This window comes from Panthera onca, chromosome A1, assembly GCF_046562875.1.
Source record: "Panthera onca isolate mPanOnc1 chromosome A1, mPanOnc1 haplotype 2, whole genome shotgun sequence".
Taxonomy (NCBI): domain Eukaryota; kingdom Metazoa; phylum Chordata; class Mammalia; order Carnivora; family Felidae; genus Panthera; species Panthera onca.
Genome location: NC_138339.1, coordinates 144,076,102 through 144,094,934, shown reverse-complemented (window position 1 = coordinate 144,094,934; position 18,833 = coordinate 144,076,102). Strand labels below are relative to the sequence as shown.

General features: G+C 45.4%; 1 protein-coding gene and 1 long non-coding RNA gene across 4 annotated transcripts in view; one reads left to right on the top strand and one right to left on the bottom strand.

Moving 5' to 3' along the window:
• SEMA6A (semaphorin 6A) overlaps positions 1-18,833 on the bottom strand; it is a 135,423-nt gene that overhangs the window by 103,301 nt on the left and 13,289 nt on the right. The window lies entirely within an intron of this gene.
• LOC132681654 (uncharacterized) overlaps positions 1-18,833 on the top strand; it is a 118,304-nt gene that overhangs the window by 98,461 nt on the left and 1,010 nt on the right. The window lies entirely within an intron of this gene.

The window sequence follows — 18,833 nt, the reverse complement described above, 5'->3', positions numbered from 1 at the left end:
TGCTTTTCTCTTTCAAGATGATGCGAGTTTCACCTTTTAACTACCATGGGATGATGCTCGCTTTTCCTGTTAGGCTTATCACTGAATTTCTTTAAGTCAGAGAAGTGTTACCTTCCTATTTTATAGCTAACTAAATTGTACAAACGTTTCTGGAAAACTCTCAGGACCCCTGGATTCAGTCATACCCCCTTCCTTCCCATGTGGCACATGAGTGAAAGGACCCAGCTTATGGCAGGTTCCCCACCACCTGGAACTCCCTCCTCTACTCTCACCTTTTCTGGGGTTATCTTCAAAACTGCACAAGGGTGTCAGCCTCTTGGTTTTTTTCTCTTGGTTTAGTTTCTGCTGAAAATAACTTTTTTTTTCTTTCTGGAATAATTCCCATTACTCTTGAACCAAAATAGGCTGTATACACTTACCCTTAGCATCTAGGCTTGTTACATTTCTAAGTAAGGGCCAGAATTTCTGTTTTACATTCAGAGTGGTCAAGACCTATCAACACACAGTCAAGACGGATCAACGTGTGATAACTATTAGATCTTCCCCCAAAGGTCTATGATTGGACTACTTTCCTGACCTTCCAGGGCTGTTGAACGCAGATTAGGTAGCAGAAATACCACCCCCACACGCTGACACTAGTCTGTGCTGGAAGAAGCAGAAAAGTAAATAGGACAGTAGGATAAGGCAAGCAAATGCCTGGAGATAATGTAGTCAAGCTTCACTGCTCCTAATCAAGTCTCCAGCATGGTCAAATTCATGGCCACAGCAGCCCCTTTCACTTTTGTGTTGGATTTTGCAAATTCTCTCTTCTCCTCTACTTCTTTCTTAAATTCTTTAATCTTTTGGGCAACTCTTGAAGTACATCTGGAGGATCTTTGATTATATGGCAGCCCGTGTTCTCTGCTGCATTTCTCATGCAGATGAAATTGAAATGTACCTTGTCGAGACAGGAAAAAAGAATTCCCTTTGGTCCCTAACATTTCCAAGAAATAACTTGGGTACTGGAAAAGCTGGAATAGACTCAAGGCTTTCTTTCAGTAATACGTTTACTCTTCTGGTTTATTCCCGTCGAAGGCACTCCTTCCAACTGGGTGGCCTTTTCTTATCAAGGTTGGTCTCTGGAATCATTGAGGAATCTCCTTCCCCATCCTCTTTCCCAGGCCCGGGCACAATCTAGGGCATGGATGCAGTGTGCAGTTTCCTTGTGTATTTCTCAGAAGAGGCCTCTCACTGACTCTTAGGATGGGTTCTCCCTGCCAAACAGGACTGAGATCATATCATCAAAACGTTTACAAGGACAAAAACAGATTTGTAATTACTGTGATATCACCATTTCTAGTCAATGTTTCTCCAGCTTGGGATTTACTGCTTTTAGACTTTGGCACAAAAAGTGAAGTGGCAGAGGGTTTATCTGCAGCCTAACCCTTTGCTGTTATAATAGGAAACTATGTGAGAAGCTTTTTCCACACATGGACTTGATTGACCTAGAAAATGGCAGCCAGGGTAGGAAAGTAAAGACAAGGGCCAGTCTAGTCTCTCCCTGTATGCCTGGAGATGCCATTCAGATGTGGCAGTGGAATGCTCCGTGGAGGGCTGTCTTTTTATCCTCCCATCTTCCTGGCCCCGTCTAGCTCTGCTGTCCATGGAAACCACAGGGGTGATGGCAGAAACCCTCATTTGCCTTTTAGAATCAGAGAAACACAGTACTGAGCTATCTCGCGAGGCTGTTACGATTAAGATTGTGTTTGTAAAGGTTTCTTTATTTGGAGAGACAGAGAGAGTGGGTGTGCGAGCAGGGGAGGGGCAGAGAGACAGGGACAGAGAAAGGATCCCAAGCAGGCTTCATACTGTCAGTGCAGAGCCCAGCTCGGGGCTCTATCTCACGAACCATGAGATCGTGACCTGAGCCGACATCAGGAGTCAGCCGCTTAACCGACAGAGCCACCCAGGCACCCTGGTTCAAAGGTCTATGAAGTTTTTTAGAAGCAGGAAGCTTTCGTAAAATGAGAAGTCATTTCAGTAATAAGCATGTGCTGGAAACCCAGGGCGGGGTCTTGGTTTCCTGGAGTCAGAGGTCTGAAACCTGAGCATAGCCATAATCTGAAAGGCCGTTCAGATTGGTGTCATTCTCCTTATCTCCCAGCTGTCTTACCTCAGCTCCATTTGCCTACGTGGCCTTGGGGCCACTAGGCCAACACTGGGCTCCTGTGACTCTAGAAGTACAAGCCCGTCAAGGTGCAAGTAACTACTTCCCTGAGACACTCTGATGGCATGCCTTATGAAAGACAAACTGCCGACAGATATGCTCACATCCCTACAGTGCAGTCAGCCAGCTGTCTCGAGAACCTGCTCCATTTTCCAAGACAGCCTCATGTTTTGTAATCCACGCTCGACGTGTCCTCGTAGCTGACGTCTCTATGTCCTTTTGGCCAGCGCCTCTCAAACGTGAATGTTACACCGGCCACCCTGGTAACATGCGGCCTTTCTAAGAAGCTCTGAGTTGGTGCTGCCACTGGCTGACGGGCCCCACTGCCCGCAGAGCAAGGCCTCAGACCCCTTGTCGTCTGGACCGGAGCGCTGTGACGACGGAATCACTGGGCGCTCTCTCCCGGAGCCGGACGCCTTTCCAGATGGCCTGGAGACCAGATCCTTATCCTCACACCACCCCCCCTCCAGTTGACACCGCGGCAGAGGGAGAAATACAGCGCTTTGCAAACCCAGCGTTGGGCTCTAGACACCGGTCCTGAGCCCACCCACCCAGTTTTCCCTGATTCCACCTCCTCACAATGCAGCCAATTCCCACCTCTTTTTACTGTTCATTATCACTAGTCTGAGCAAACACAAGCTTCAGCCTGATAAGCAATCAACTGACTTTTCCATAAATATAGATTGCCACGAGAAACAAAAAGAAAAGGGAACAGGATGGAAAGGTGTTATATATTCAATTTATTTTCAGTTCCGAACCTATTTTTTTCCCCCCAGACTTGTTGCCTGATTTCCATTAAGTCATCCTGTTTGCTCCCTGCTTTGGCTTCACCTTTGCGCTACTACTCTAGGAAGATTTTTAAAGGATTTAAAAGAAATCTATTAGCTTAGAAGAAAACCTGTCCTTTTTTATTCCAGTGGTGTTACAGAAATGGTAGGTAATAGCGGGCCTGTGTACCAGGTGTTCTGTGGAGAGCCACGGCATAGCGATGCTGCTGAAAAGCCTCGTGTTCAGTTCTATGGAAATATTTGCTTTGATCCTGTTCTCCCAGGTCATCCTAATTGGATTCCTAGCCAAGGCATGTGCTAAACCCACTCAGTGTATTCACGCTACATTCCTATTTGTTTGTTTTTCAGTATTCAAACATATGAAAGTAACTCTGAAGAATTAACTCCTAACCTGTCAACAGATGTGTGTGTGGGGGGGGGGGGGGCATGTTATCAGAAATTAGCGGTTGGTATAAATTCTCAAGGTGAAAAGGCCTAGGTTTCAAAGCGGTTGCCATTTTCTTCTCCTTACTTAACTATTTGATTAATATTAATGTACTGATTAAGAAAAGGCCTTTGTTTTTATCTATTAAGGAAGCTTCTGCAACAGAAGCTTTTATTTCATAACAGTATTACTAAGAAGCAAGCATTAAGACTGGCTAATAACGTCTTTGGATCTAAACCAGAGGAGAGGATCCAATGATGTAAACTGCTATACATCTGATACTTCATAAAAGAAGCTGAATAATCCCTTGAGTCAACACCCATGAATGCAAAGCATTCTGCAAATAAGGAGGGAACATGATTAGCACCGTTAATTAAGGGATATTATACCGAGACCCTTGCAATATGTAAGCTACTCTTTCAGAGGGGCTAAAATGTGTTTAGGGGCTGCAAATGAATGCCATCTGCAAAAGCGTTCCACCTTATCACTGTGCATGCCCCAGTGCTGGGGCACTCTGGTGGCGTGGCTGTCCTGGTGATTGTGTAGGACCATCTCTCCTATCACTTACATTTGCACCTGCACACAGGGATGTCTGGCAGCTCTGGAACTTGACTGTCTAGTTCTGGGCTGATGGGTCTTGAGTTAGTTCCAGAGCTCTTGTCGGTATCCGCACAGCCAGGCTTCACGTAGCACAGCTAGGGCCAGTTAGAACGCCTTCCCCCTCGTTGACAGCTTTCTTCTCTGCTGTACTCGAGGTTTGATTTATGGACCTTAACTCTTGCTTCCAGGGAAGGCTGGCACACTCTCGATACTGTCCATTTAGCTGTCACGTCCATGTCGGCTCAACAGTGGTTCTCGAGGCTCATGGCGCGTTTCAGTGAATATCACATTGCTTGTCACACTGGAGCGGAAGACTCACGTTGGGGTGGGGTACGGAGGAAAGTTTCAAGCTCCTGCTGTGGAGGACAGACGCGGTGCGTGTCATTGTATACAGACAACTTTGTGAATGGGCTCTGGAGGGTCACCACGGCTGCTGACACATCTCTGGGTTTTCAATCGTCAAGAATTGCAAAACAGGCCTCCCCGTGTTTGTATTACACTCAAAGCTCTTTTCAGCGTGTAGTCCATAAATATAATGGTATGGACCATGGAGGCACTGCTGTTGTGCTTAAATAATACATTTTGTTTCTTGATAACTGCTTCTTCAGCTGGAGGGTTTTAAGATATGTTTCCTAAAATCCCCTTTTCCCTGGGAAACTGAGGCCACGGAACGAACGGGCCTGCCCACAGATTATACCAAGTCAACAGAAGATAGAAGAACACAACTCTTTTCTCCTTGGCTGTACCGTAGTACTTAAAGTACTTAAAGTACTTAAGTACAGTACTTAAAGTACAGTAGTACTTAAAACAGTACTACTCTGCACCGTTCTGTTCCATAAGCCACAGTGGATAACCACAACGGTTTTGTCATTATCCAGAAACAGTTTAAACTCTGTTCTTACATGAATGCTGCCTTGGAAACTAAAGGAGTAATTGGACAGGCCGAGTCTTCTCTGTGTGCAGTTCTGACTTCTAGAAAGAAGTGTACGGTAACTAAAGCCTGATGTTGTACGTACGATATTTTAAACCACTAATTTAAACGCTCTTGGTGCTGGCTGATGGGAAGCCCAAATAAGCACTTTTCAGGCTCTCAGTGGATCAACTAACTGAAACTAAAACTCTTTATAAGCTAGCAACAAAATGGACATGGTCTGTCCTCTTAGGGGTCTCTGAAAATTAGGGGAGGAGAATTGCATACTAAATTCCCTTAAGATAGCCAGGGATCTACTAAGAGGTTGCTTTATAACCTTGTACCCTTTGAAGACTGAGGAATTAGTCTCAATGGGCGAATTCTGTGTGTGACCCATAGCGTATGGAGATCTCAGATACTAGAACACAATTGAGGCTAAAGCCTCAAGAGAGATAAGAAGCAGAAGGATCTGGATGATTATGTTTATCTTCTGGAGAAGTCTAAACTTCCGTGAAACCCTCATGACATTTAGAAGGCAGGGAAGGATGGGGAGCCACTGTGGGGGTGGCTTCTGCTGGGACCCACAATGCCCCCCTGTTGCCCAGCCTCTGACTGGGTTGGGGGGGTGGGGCACGTCGCAGAGGCTAATTTTCTCTTCACCTCTGCCAACACTGACCAGAGAAACAAAATGTAAACAGAGTTGGAACTGGAGACACGTGACAAAAATGATTTTATTTACAATAATAAGTGAGAAATGACACTCTCCTCTTCTAATGAGGTATGAATATCCAGATAGTGTTAACAGAGTGTGGCACGTTAGTGCTTTTCTAATAACGGCAGAAATGCAATCCATCACGTATGCAAAATTCACAAGAGTTTTCCCCCATGTCACTCATACCGCGTATCAGCTATAAATTTTCAGCGCACGGAATGGTATCCAAACAAGAATCAGAATGCTCAACCAACGTTCATGCACTTTCACAGACGCCTCGCCGCCAAAGCCTACCTACCTACCTTCGGGGTGGTGACATCAGGGACTCAATTCGGTTGGCTGTGACTCGTGTCCCTGCTCACGGGCATCTTACGATCGTATTTAAATCAGTGATGGATCCTAACCTTGTACAAACAGAAAAATAAGCAATGGCATTCCTTCAGGATTTGAGTGGAAAGGGGTTGGCGGTTGAAGAGTTTATCAGTCCAGAGGCATTTTCAGCCATTGTCATTTAATTTTTTTTTTTTTTAACGTTTTTATTTATTTTTGAGACAGAGAGAGACAGAGCATGAACAGGGGAGGGGCAGAGAGAGAGGGAGACACAGAATCGGAAGCAGGCTCCAGGCTCTGAGCCATCAGCCCAGAGCCCGACGCGGGGCTCGAACTCACGGACCGTGAGATCGTGACCTGAGCCGAAGTCGGACGCCCAACCGACTGAGCCACCCAGGCGCCCCTCAGCCATTGTCATTTAAAAACACACGTTATAACCGTCCCTCAGTTATTTCAGGTCATTAATTTGTTTTTTTGTTTTTTTTTTTTCAGTATATGAAGTTTATTGTCAAATTGGTTTCCATACAACACCCAGTGCTCATCCCAACAGGTGCCCTCCTGAATACCTATCACCCACCCTCCCCTCCCTCCCACCCCCCATCAACCCTCAGTTTGTTTTCAGTTTTTAAGAGTTTCTTATGCTTTGGCTCTCTTCCACTCTAACCTCTTTTTTTTTCCTTCCCCTCCCCCATGGGTTTCTGTTAAGTTTCTCAGGATCCACATAAGAGTGAAACCATATGGTATCTGTCTTTCTCTGTATGGCTTATTTCACTTAGCATCACACTCTCCAGTTCCATCCATGTTGCTACAAAGGGCCATATTTCATTCTTTCTCATTGCCACGTAGTACTCCATTGTGTATATAAACCACAATTTCTTTATCCATTCATCAGTTGATGGACATTTAGGCTCTTTCCATAATTTGGCTATTGTTGAGAGTGCTGCTATAAACATTGGGGTACAAGTGCCCCTTTGCATCAGTACTCCTGTATCCCTTGGGTAAATTCCTAGCAGTGCTGTTGCTGGGTCTTAGGGTAGGTCTACTTTTAATTTTTTGAGGAACCTCCACACTGTTTTCCAGAGTGGCTGCACCAGTTTGCATTCCCACCAACAGTGCAAGACGGTTCCCGTTTCTCCCCATCCTCGCCAGCATCAGGTCATTAATTTCCATGGTATTTATTCCTGTGATGACTGCTGAGCCCCTTTGGTTTTATCTTAGCGAAATAAACGTATCGGCTACTAAAGGTTAGTTACAAGTTTCACACGGTCAGCAGGTCTGGATTATTTTAAGAAAGGAGAGATTACCAAGGGAAGGATCCTGTCCCAGGTTATCCGACACCACCACACCACCTTTTAGTCCGTGAACTTGAAACCAGGTCTGTGAAATAATACTCTAAAGGTGCTAATGTTAATAGTATCTAATGATACAGAGAGCCCCGTGTCAGGCTCCATGGGCTTGAAGCCTTGCCTTTAACTGGCTTTCCTGAATCACTGCAGAAGCAAAGACGATATGGAAGGCAAGGTTTTCTCCAGTGACCTGTCCACATGTGCCCAGCAGACACCTCTGGGGCCCCGAGACCTTCCATGGCATCCAGGTGCTGTGCACCTGACAGCATGAACAGCGTCTTTGGTAGACCTGGGCTTTTTTTTTTTGCACTGTATAAAAACGTATGACACCCTTTGGTCTGCACCAAAACCTGGGCACAGAAGCTTGATTGTCTGATCACCTCACACACGAGGAAAGTCCTTCTCAGAATGACTGATGAAATCAGAGGCCCCCAAGACTAACTGGTCATTACAGTCACCTGAGGGATATTTGACACTTATGGGTTCCCAGGCCTCAACCCTGGAGATTCTGATCAGGTAGTCCTCGGGCAACCCAGTTTCCCAAACAGCTTCGTGCCTACAATTCTCACCCTTAAGGACGGGAATCCAATATTGTCAAGAGAGGAGTTGGGTTAGCCTTGTTTTTAAATATTGGCATCCACTGGCACATTCAACAAGTAACTCTGAATGCAAACATAATTAGGCTATAGTCTCTGTTTTGGGCGATCTGAAAAGCGAGGGGCTTTATGGAGTTTGTAAAGCCTCATTTAGGTGAGAGACAGGCCATGGCCAATGAAAATGTACGCACAAGACCCTCAAGGAGGAATGGGGAAGAGGAGGGTGACAAAGCTTTGGGTGTAGAGAAGGTGTCAAAACAGGCAGGCAATAGAAGCCAATTCAAGTGTAGAATCAGTTCCGCTTGATATTTTCAAGTGAGTACACGCACACACACATGCATGCACACACACACATTCTTTTTGCAGCTTATGCCTCATCAGCATGCTTACATGAACAGATTTTGGGGAAAAAGAGTAAAAATAGGAAATACTTATCTAGCACTTACTATATAACAGGCCCTTAAAGCAATTTATACATATTGACTCGTTTATCCTCACAGCAACCCGGAGGCAGATACTACTACTACGCCGTTTTACAGAGGGGGAAACTGAGGCACAGGGAGGTTAAGTGGTTTGCCTGAGGTCATGCACCTAGTGCGTGGTGAACTTTGGACTTGAACCCAGGCCTCTGCCTTTCTCTGCAAGTGACCATGGACTCGCTGCCTCTCTTCTCTCGTCTCTTGCACAGTCTCCTTCCCTCCTACCCCTAAGTTTTGACCTGATTATTGAATTCAGACATAATAGGTATCTCAGAGGATGTAATCACAACAAGCTTGCTCTGTCAGCTTCCTGTTTGCAATTAAACACAGGCCCCCTACAACAGCATCATCAATAATCCCACTCAGGAATTAGGATGTCTGGACTGACAAGTTAAAGTATCAGGAACCATCAGCTTTCTGACAGCTAGGGTAGGGCTTTAAAACAAATACCTGCCTGATGTTCGCCACAAGGACTCTCCCCAGAGTCTGTCACAGGATCGTGTCTACAGATCTGGACTAGGTCATTTCCATTAACCTGAAGAATGGTGACAACAAAAAGTAAAAAGTGCAGACCCCCCCCCCCCCCCCCCCCCCCCGCCCAGCCCCTGGTCATTGACACCAGTCACAGAATTACTGATTCACCTGGAAAGACCACTGCAAGGGGAGCCACGGTCTTTGTTCCTATTCTTTAAAATTTCCCAGAATGTGTAAAATAACTCTATTCAGAGCCCGAGGCTTCCTCTGACGTTCACATTTCTTTAAAAAAAAAAAAAAAAAAGATTTGGTAGCCAACTGTCCTTTTCAACATGTTTCAGTTTGCCAAGCTGAAAGTTACAAAGTGCAAGAGGTGGGCAGAAGGATAAGAACACGCAACTTTACATCGACTCTCTTTTTATTCAAGAGGAGAATATTTCTCCACTTTTCCCAAACCAGGGCAAAGACAGGTGCCACCGTGTCTTGTAAGGACAAAATGGGGTGGTGCGTATAAAAGATCCATGGGGCAGTCCGGCACCAGTGACTTAGCCCCTCCCCATGACAGATAACGGTTTGGTGTGAAATGAAATCCTCCGAGCTTGGGCCTGTTTTCCATCGCTCAGCATAGCTGCACCAGGCCATGGAACAAGCCAGGTAAGAGCCCCAAAAGGTGGAAGGCGAGAGGGCCTGTGTCTTAGATGGGGCATTAGTCTGTATCCTATCTACCAGGAGACGGGTCCACCCACATCAGCTTCTCAACTTGCAAGGGCAGGTCAGTTTCTCTCCCCAAACCCTTTTTACCCCAGTGGGGGGAAAATCACTTACCCTTAATTACAGGAAGGTGTTAATAATGGGACGGTTTTACCAATGCACTAGAAAACGATTTCATAAGTAGTGCCACATGTTGGGCAGAGGTGACCGAAATGGAAACCTGTTCATGCAGCCATTGCCAAAATACACTAGAAAGTTGAAGTAAGATTTATGTGGATCGGGTGTAGGGATAAATAAGCCACGATGGAGATCCCGTCTCCAGGAGAAAAGCAGCTCTCTGCACAGACAAGGGTCCAGGAGGAGTTGGCTGTGTTGGAGCCAGCACTCATTCATTGCCAAGAATCCTTGTGAGTCACCGAAGGACAGTTCTCCACTTGGAAAACAGGGGCAGCCTTACTAGTTTGCAAACCGCCTTGAAACCTATAGAGGAAAAATAAGTGTATCTCGTGCATTCGAATAGCACATTATACGTTATGTAACTCTGTATCAGACCTATTTTTTGGTGACTGTATCGGGAAGCTCTTACTAATACATTCACTTGAAACACAAGTCACCTCATTTACCTTTAAACACTTGCCAAAGCACCAAGTATAGTTTTAGCTGGATTTCTTACAAACCTCCCGCAAGGGAGGCCACTTCTGAACTCCTGAGTCCAGCCCCTCAAAGGTATTCGATCTTCAACACACCATCACGTTGACTGCTTTGGCTGGTCACGCGTGGTGTCGTTAGTGTCTGTTTAATATGGCAGCTGATGCCTTGTGGTCCCTTGGAAATGGGCGAGAGCAGAGCCTTGGAGAGAAGTGGATTATAATTGCCTGCCGCAGGACTGTGTGGCGCTGCCTGTGACAGCGGCAAATGGGGAAAAGAGGAAAGCATTAGAGAAGGTCTGTTGTCCTGGTGAAGTGGGATTCCTAGAACACACTGTGCTATAAAATGCGATTTGGCTCCACAGTGCCGAGAGCAAACAATGGACTCAATAGTACCCAGCACTGCTTGCCGGGCATATTCTAGCTCCTTTAGTGGGAGCTGCCTTTCATTCAAGGGAGCAGGAGCCACGCTAGAGAATGGAAAGGAGGGGGGTGTTATTATTGGTCCAGAGAAATCCTGAGAGTAAGATGTTAGGGGGACAAAACCCAGGAGACTTTGAGCCAGGGCAAAGACCACAATGAGAAACCCTCTTACACCTACCATGCTTCCAGCAAGTTGATCATGTGGGGGGATACAGAACTACAGAAGTGACTAATAAAATGTGTCCAGGCTCTTTATCTGGCTTAGTGTAGTACAGAGTGTGTTTTAGAAAGCTCTGGGCGGGGGCGCCTGGGTGGCGCAGTCGGTTAAGCGTCCGACTTCAGCCAGGTCACGATCTCACAGTCCGTGGGTTCGAGCCCCGCGTCAGGCTCTGGGCTGATGGCTCGGAGCCTGGAGCCTGTTTCCGATTCTGTGTCTCCCTCTCTCTCTGCCCCTCCCCCGTTCATGCTCTGTCTCTCTCTGTCCCAAAAAAAAAAAAAAAAAAAAAAAAAAAAAAAAAAAAAAAAAAAAGAAAGCTCTGGGCGGAGGATGAGTCTTGATTAGATCTCTCTGTCCGGGAAGGTGTGGGGACAAGGAGGCTTTAATGGGTATGCGTAGGGGCTGCAGAGTGTGGGAAGGTCCCTGCTTTGTGTCCTTACCCACGTGTGATTGGATTCCACGGAAAACAAATAGTGAACAGGATCATCAGTGAAACGTTCTCAGCCGCCTAAGCTGAAAACTATATCCTGCCTTAGAACAAAATTATTTGTCAGTCTCTAGCTGGGTAACAGATCGTATTAGCAATGAGTCAGGAGTTAAAAGTTTGCTCCCGACTTGCAAAACAGAGAGGAGAGAAACCCCCACGGAAAAAGTGCTTCAGGCACTAAAAGACAGTTTAACTGTTGAAATCAAAGACAGTAAATTATAAGCCTGTACATGTGGGAGCAAGTCCACCTAATTATGAATAGGGCATTGTCAAACCAGTTTGCCCCTGAACTATTCCCTTGAAACTAATTTGGGTTTCTTAAAACTCCATTTTAACCAAAATGTTGGGACGCAGTTACACTGTAGCTATTACTAACCGTCACAGTCAAAGGTATGAAATGAAGGACACATATTCTATTTGAGGGTTCACGTGAAGGTAACATGTGATTATTTTGACAGTATTTGTTCAAAAATTACCGCAGAGAAACCAAATTTGTGGAGAAGATTCTGTGCTTTAAGACTTGCCTCGGTGGCTGGTGGGCGAACTCCAAAGGTCCCTGATCTGGTCACCTTTTTGAGAAGTTTCACTTGTTAATAAGCACATGCCTACAAGCATACCTACACACGACATAAACAACAGATACTCCTTTTGGAGGTTTTCTGTCCAGGAGTCCGGGAACCCGAAATCCTGGAGTGTGGAGAAAGCGGTTTCCCACCAGGCCTCCCCGCTAAGCAAGGGAGGCAGGCTTGGACGCTGAGATGGTCACTGGCAGACCCAGCCCATTCCTGCCGTATTTGTTCAGATCATTAGGAGGGTGCCAATTAGCGCCTATTTCGGTGAAGGTTTTGTGTTGTGAACATCTGTCCACTAGCATCTGGCCATGGCCCAAGTCCATTTCACAAGAAACACCAAACAGCTGTCAGATGGTCCTGCGTTTGGATGGGTACCAAACGAACACAAAACTCCATGCCACCAGGGAGGAGGGGCCCCAGTTCCTATTATCCAACTCCGGATGTACCCGGTGTCCAAGCTCCGACTTGATAGCACATTCCCTAACTCCTGACCAGCAACTTACTGATTTTTGTGAATTAGGTTTTGCCCAGAGCAGTAAATACTTGGGATGGGTAGAGCCAGAATGAAGTTGTGTTTGCTGGAGAACTGATGATCAGTTTGGCCTTTGTTTTTCCTCTGTGATCACCCACCTTCTTTTCTGCCTTCTCATTACACCTCAGGGAGGTAGGCGCGAAGGCTGGGTCGGACTAGGGATTTACTCTGCAACCCATCCGCTCTGCTGTTTTGGGGTTCACACGTTAGTTAGGTTTGGTGGAAAACAAGAGTTTAAGGCCCATGAATCAATGTGACGTTTTCAGTTTGCTAGCATAAGTGCTCAATGCCACGTAATAACTTAAAGTTGTGTTGCAGAAAATAACCTCTTCATATTTATACATTGGTTCTGAGTCAGGTATTAAATTAACAGATCTTTGGGCCCTCTTTGTTAGTGAAAATTTCTGAATTTTGTGATTTTACATATAACGTTAAATGCGATCGAAATTCCGCATACAGAAAACTAAGCGATAAAACCCTTCTGTATTATTTCCTTGGAATTTCTATATCCTCTGTTTCCAGAACACGAGAAAGTTGTAGCTTGGGACATGTGGCATAACCCTGACCAGCCCAGGCTCCTAACTGGGCACTAGACCCCAACAAAGGCAAATTTAAAATGGAACGAATCCTAGTTGCCCCACCCAACACTTTATTTAATATTTTGGAAGTATCCAGTATGATCTAATATATAATACAGCTTGATGCACATAGTAGGTATGCACTAAATATTTCCTAAATAAAATAATGAATGGCGATTCACTCAGCTATTGTGAATAATGCTGTGGCATACAAAAGAGCAGACAGGCAGAGACAGAAGCAGGCAGCAAGGCTCTTCTGGATGCTATCATCTTGTCATCATCTTGTCTTTTCAGTTTTAACTTCTATGCCAAGAACCATACCCTGCTGGTGACATAAAACACTGAATTTAGCCGGTTCTAGTAAGAGGACTTGTTGTCAAATTATAATAGCTAATTTTTATTGAGTGCTTATTGTATACCAGACATCATTGTGGTACACACAGTCACACTGAGTCATGAGAATTGCCTTCAGAGGTAGGCACTGCTTGTATTCCATTTTTACAGAGGAGGAAAATGAGGCACAGAGAGGTTAAGTAACTTTCCCAAGATCTTAGTAGAATAGGAAACTCCAGAGCTCATACTTTTTTTTTTTTTAATGTTTATTTTTTGAGAGAGAGAGAGAGAGAGAGAGAGAGAGCACGCGCATGAGCAGGGGAGGGGCAGAGAGAGAGGGAGACACAGAATCAGAAGCAGGCTCCAGGCTCTGAGCTGTCAGCACAGAGCCCGACGCGGGGCCCGAACTCACGAACCATGAGATCATGACCTGAGCCGAAGTCGGCCGCTTAACCGACTGAGCCACCCAGGCGCCCCATCTCTCTCTTTTTTTTTTAATGTTTATTTTTGAGAGAGAGAGAGAGAGAGAGAGAGAGCACGAATGAGCAGGGGAGGGGCAGAGGGAGGGAGACAGAAACAGAAGCAGGCTGCTGGCTGCAGGCTCCGAGCTGTCAGCACAGAGCCTGATGTGGGGCCTGAACCCACATGAGCCTTGAGATGACGACCTGAGCTGAAGTTAGACGCTTAACCGCTTAACCGACTGAGCCACCCAGGCGCCCCGGGCATCCTCAGCTTCTTAACCCTCTATTTAGAGACCGTGTCTAGCCAGGCTGGGTTAACTGCTGACTAGCTGCTTAGAATCCCTGCCTCGTTTTTCACCTTCACGGGAGCTACACCAAAGTGGTTGTGTTGAGATAAACTAACACTAGAGGGCAGCCTGCAAGTTGGAAACAACAGGACAGCAAAGTATTCTCACAGTCGTAATCTGGAGTTCAGTCTCTCAGCGTTCTGACACCCCACTGAGGTATGGTGTCCCCACGTAATATATAGGTATGAAATTACTCCTTAATGTTGAATTTGAATTGGCCTTTAAAATAAGACTTGAAGGCAAACTTAGGGAACTTGTCTCCCTTCTAGAAACTTGGTTTGTTAGGCCTCCCTGTGGAAATTCATCCTGTTCTGTGTTACTTCCGTTATTTACTCTCTTTTTAAAATATGGAGTAAGGCTTTCCTGGTACAGGTTTTGTTTAGAAACCCCTGAAAGAAAGATGTCATATGGAGGGTAACTAGAGAATGCCCATCTTTTTAGGATCCTTTTTTTTCACAGTGTTAATATTGGTTATTTTCAACTCTTAACGACATCGGAGGGTTCTGCTGGACAGCTGTACTTATATCGGCCCTTATCTAAAGGTTGATCCCATAAAATGAAACCCGAGATACCTCAGTCACTGATGTAATGAAGATTTCTTTGTTCCAAAGTAAGATCTTATTAAACACATTTTTTTTTTCCTTCCACTACATACACAGTGTTCAGTTTTAGCACAAGGCGGCAAATAAGGCCTCGTGTCTGCTAACCCTGTCTTATTAAATAAACAACACAAGTTAGGTGTTATTTGTGTTTTGTGAATTACATCATCTATAACATTTTTGGTCGCATAAGGCAATTCAAGAGATTAAACACATATAAATAGGCCCAACATGGAGTGGGGTGGGGAGCCGTCAGCACTTGGCCACTCCTTTTGTAACCTGTTTTTATCGATGCGCTGGATGGTCCCTCAGTCGTTCTCAGGTTATCCGCCTCTTGTTACGGCATTAACCTCCCAAATGTTGAGAAAGTGGTCCCAGCTCCCAGACCAAATGTGACAGTTGAGACACTTTTTTTTTTTTAAGTTCATTTATTTATTTTGAGAGTGAGAGCATGAGCATGAGTGAGAGGGGGAGAGAGAGAATCCCAAGCAGGTTCTGCACTGTCAGCGCAGAGCCTGACGTGGGGCTCGAACTCATGAGCCGCGAGATCTTGACCTGCACTGAAATCGAGAGTCGGATGCTTAACCAACTGAGCCACCCAGGCTCCCTGACAGCTGAAACACTCTTAATTTCAAAATCTTTAGTGCTCGCTCTACAAAGCTGGGTGTGAGCACAGTAGGGCTCTAGGGCCAAGGCTTTGGTGTTTGGCCTGTTACGTGTCCTTTAAATCTGGGGTAAGATGGCTGTGAAATATGAACTCTTTTGTTTGTAAACTGGAGTTCCTTCTTGGCCACTGCCCCCCACCCTCCTCTCAGTTCCCCAGTTATGACATCTTGGAGCCATTTTCCCTCCTTCTCCTTCCTCACCCAACGCGTCCAACTGGTCCCTATGTCCTGACGCCTGTATCTTACCAACCTGCTCAGAATCCGTTTCCTTTGTTCCACACACAGTGCTGGCAGATTTCTACCTCTAAAGGCCACCTCTGATGATGTCATCTTCTTGCTGGGAAGCTTCAGTTGTCTGCAGCTCCGGGTCCCTCTGGAGCATGGCAGAGTCCCCAACAGAGTGCTCTCAATCCCCTTCTGTCCTCAGCCTTCCACGCCACATCCCCAAGTCAGCAGGAGGACCCCTTGCCGCCCTGGGGCCAAGTCCTCTATTTCCCTGCTTTGAGCCTTTGCTCACGCTTTTCCCTTAGCCCCCCGGCTTTTCTTCCCCTGCCCTCTCACCTACTGAAACCTCACTCCTTCAGGCAACTCAGATGCTTCCTCCTTCACAAAGTCCTGCCTGACCTCCCGGCTGGGTAGAACTCTCCCTTCCTGTCCTTCTTAGTATCCTTAGCTAAGTACCCCAGCTTAGCAAATGCACTCTGCTTTAGGGATGGAGAGTAATCAGACCTTACACCAGAGCGAGTTTTCACATATCTACTTTGCTTGCTAGAACGTGGGCCCAGGGTCTGGCCCACGTTGGGTACACAGTCGATGGGTAAATTCTGCACTAGGTCATCATTGTACCTCTGCGGCATATCTAGAATCTGCCTGGCGTAAGTGCTAAATATATGATCTGTTGGATTAAATTGATTTGCTGCTTTCACTAGGCCTGATAGACTGGACCAGGCTGTCAAATGACCTTTGTCAGAGGGAAGATCCACTGACATTGTGCCATACGGTCAGTTTACTCCTTGCTAAAAACATGCTCCTGTGTCAATGGGTACAAGTTATCAGCCCCTGGAGGATACTCCTGCCGGAATGTGTGGTTCACCCTTCTGTCCCTCCATTCTACTGTGCCCCAGGGACAAGGTGTACCTTAATAGTGTTGTTTATTTGGATCCCTTCTATCAAACAGGACTAGAATCCCCATTAAAAACATCCTCCATTTTGCAGTTCATCTCCTTTCAGATGATAACTCAAGACCCTACGAGCCTCTGGAGACAATGTCCTGAAATGGCATTCCACTGAGAAGCAGGGACGTAGGTCCATTTGCACTGATAACCTCAGGTGGAGTCCTTGGAAAGCTCCTTTTTAAAAAAATTTTGTTAATTTTATTTATGTCAATGGGGGAGGAGCAGAGAGGGAGAGAGAAAGAGAATCCCAAGCAGGCTCCGTGCTATCAGCCCGAAGCCCGACATGGGGCTCGATCCCATGACTTTGAGATTATGCATTGAGCCAAAATCTAGAGTTGGACGCTTAGCTGACTGAGCCACGCAGGTGCCCTCTTGAAAAGCTGCCTCTCAACTTGTTCTGTCCGTGTTCAATCTGCACAGTAGGAACATCTATGGTTGGGAGGCTGTCGTCGTTTTTCAAAAATTTTTAAGTATTGAGCAAACAGGGCAGTGGGGTGGAGGAGCACAAAACTCAGGTTCAGAAGATTAGGGACCCTGTCGCAAGCCCTTCCCTCACTGGAGGTACTCTTAGGCCAATTATTTGGCCTCTCTGAACCTCAGTTATCTCATCTTTAAATTGGGCATAATACCTGCCCTGCCTAACCTGGGTTGTAATGATGTTAAATGAGGCAATGTTTATAAACGCGCTCTGCAAAATATCCTTGTGATATAAATAAGGTCTTTATCATTAATAATAACACTGTTAAATACCGTTCATGTTGGTGGTTATCAACACGCCTGATATCTGAATGTGATGTGGGACTCAGCAAGACTCCTTCCTAGGCAGAACAGTCCTGTCTTGGCACCTCGCTGCTGGAAGCCAGTGCATCCTCTGCCCAGAAGGTGCCACTCTGGGAAGATGTGTCTTCACTTGAAACACAGGCAGTGAGAAACAATGAAATTTGCAAATATGCTATGATGACTTTTAATAGAAAGAGCCTTTGGAGTTAAGACTAGTAGGTATGGTTGACAACAAGCAAGAAAAGACATTGTCCTAGTCCTACTTACAAAACCCTTTCAAGTTCTGCTCAGCAGAATTTGCATTTCAATAACACAGTGATAATGTCAAGCTATTCACAACATTTCAAAGCCTTCTCTTGCACACCTGGCATGTTGTAGGATCTGCTGGGGAACTGGCTGTGGCTGTTTTCTAACAGCAGAGGCAATTATGTTGTCCTTTTCATTCTGGGGAGCGGATGTGTTTGGGCAATATTAACAGGTCTGATGTTCTGGACACGACAAAATACGGGAACGAAAGCTCTGCCCTCCACGATATCCCACGAGAATTAATTAACCAGCATATTCAACACACTGAACTTCCCCTCGTCACAAATGAGAGGAAACACCTTGTAGAGAAAAGTTGACTTTTGAATAGAAAGCCTTTCCCTGTACTCTGTACATCCCTTTAAAGAGAAAAGTACCCAGTAGATGCTTGCGACCTTTTCTCTTGGCGACCCTGGAAAGCTACTCTCGTTTCTACTCTGTATCATCAGCAGCTCCCCTCCGCTGAACAAGCCTGGGATCTTGCGTTGACTTTACTTGCACTAAAAGTAAACGTGTATTGCACACAATGGGACAACCATCTCAAAAATTATTCTAGATAATCACTACGCTAGAACACAGCACAGCAAATGTGACAAATCCATTTAATTTAGGTAATTTCTCCTTATGATGCTTACAGATCGGTAAGCTTAATTGTAAAAGTTAAGCATTTATAATTCATAAGCACAAATTATGCTAAACTAGATGTGTTATGTGCTATTGGAGTTTTATGTAAGCTACAAAATGATTATTCACACAGAAATTTAATTAATACGATACTTATAATATAATTAATATATTATATCTAACTTTTATTAGACCCTCTAGTTAAAAGTCGAACATAAGTTGCACATTAACATTATAATTCAGCTTCTTGATATCTATAGTAAAACTCCTGACACAGGAAAAAGTACTTTTAACGAAAAGTAAGACCTCTTTCTCTCCCATGCTTACCCTATTCCCTAGTCATTATGTTTAGCACACACTTAACAGGTACTTTTGGGCAAAGGAAATACCACTTGGTCCACTGCCCCCAGCATAGACTACCTTTCATTTGAAAGAACTCATGACTTAGACTCAGGTCATGATCTCACAGTTCGTGAGTTCAAGCCCTGCGTCAGGCTCTATGCCATCAGCTCAG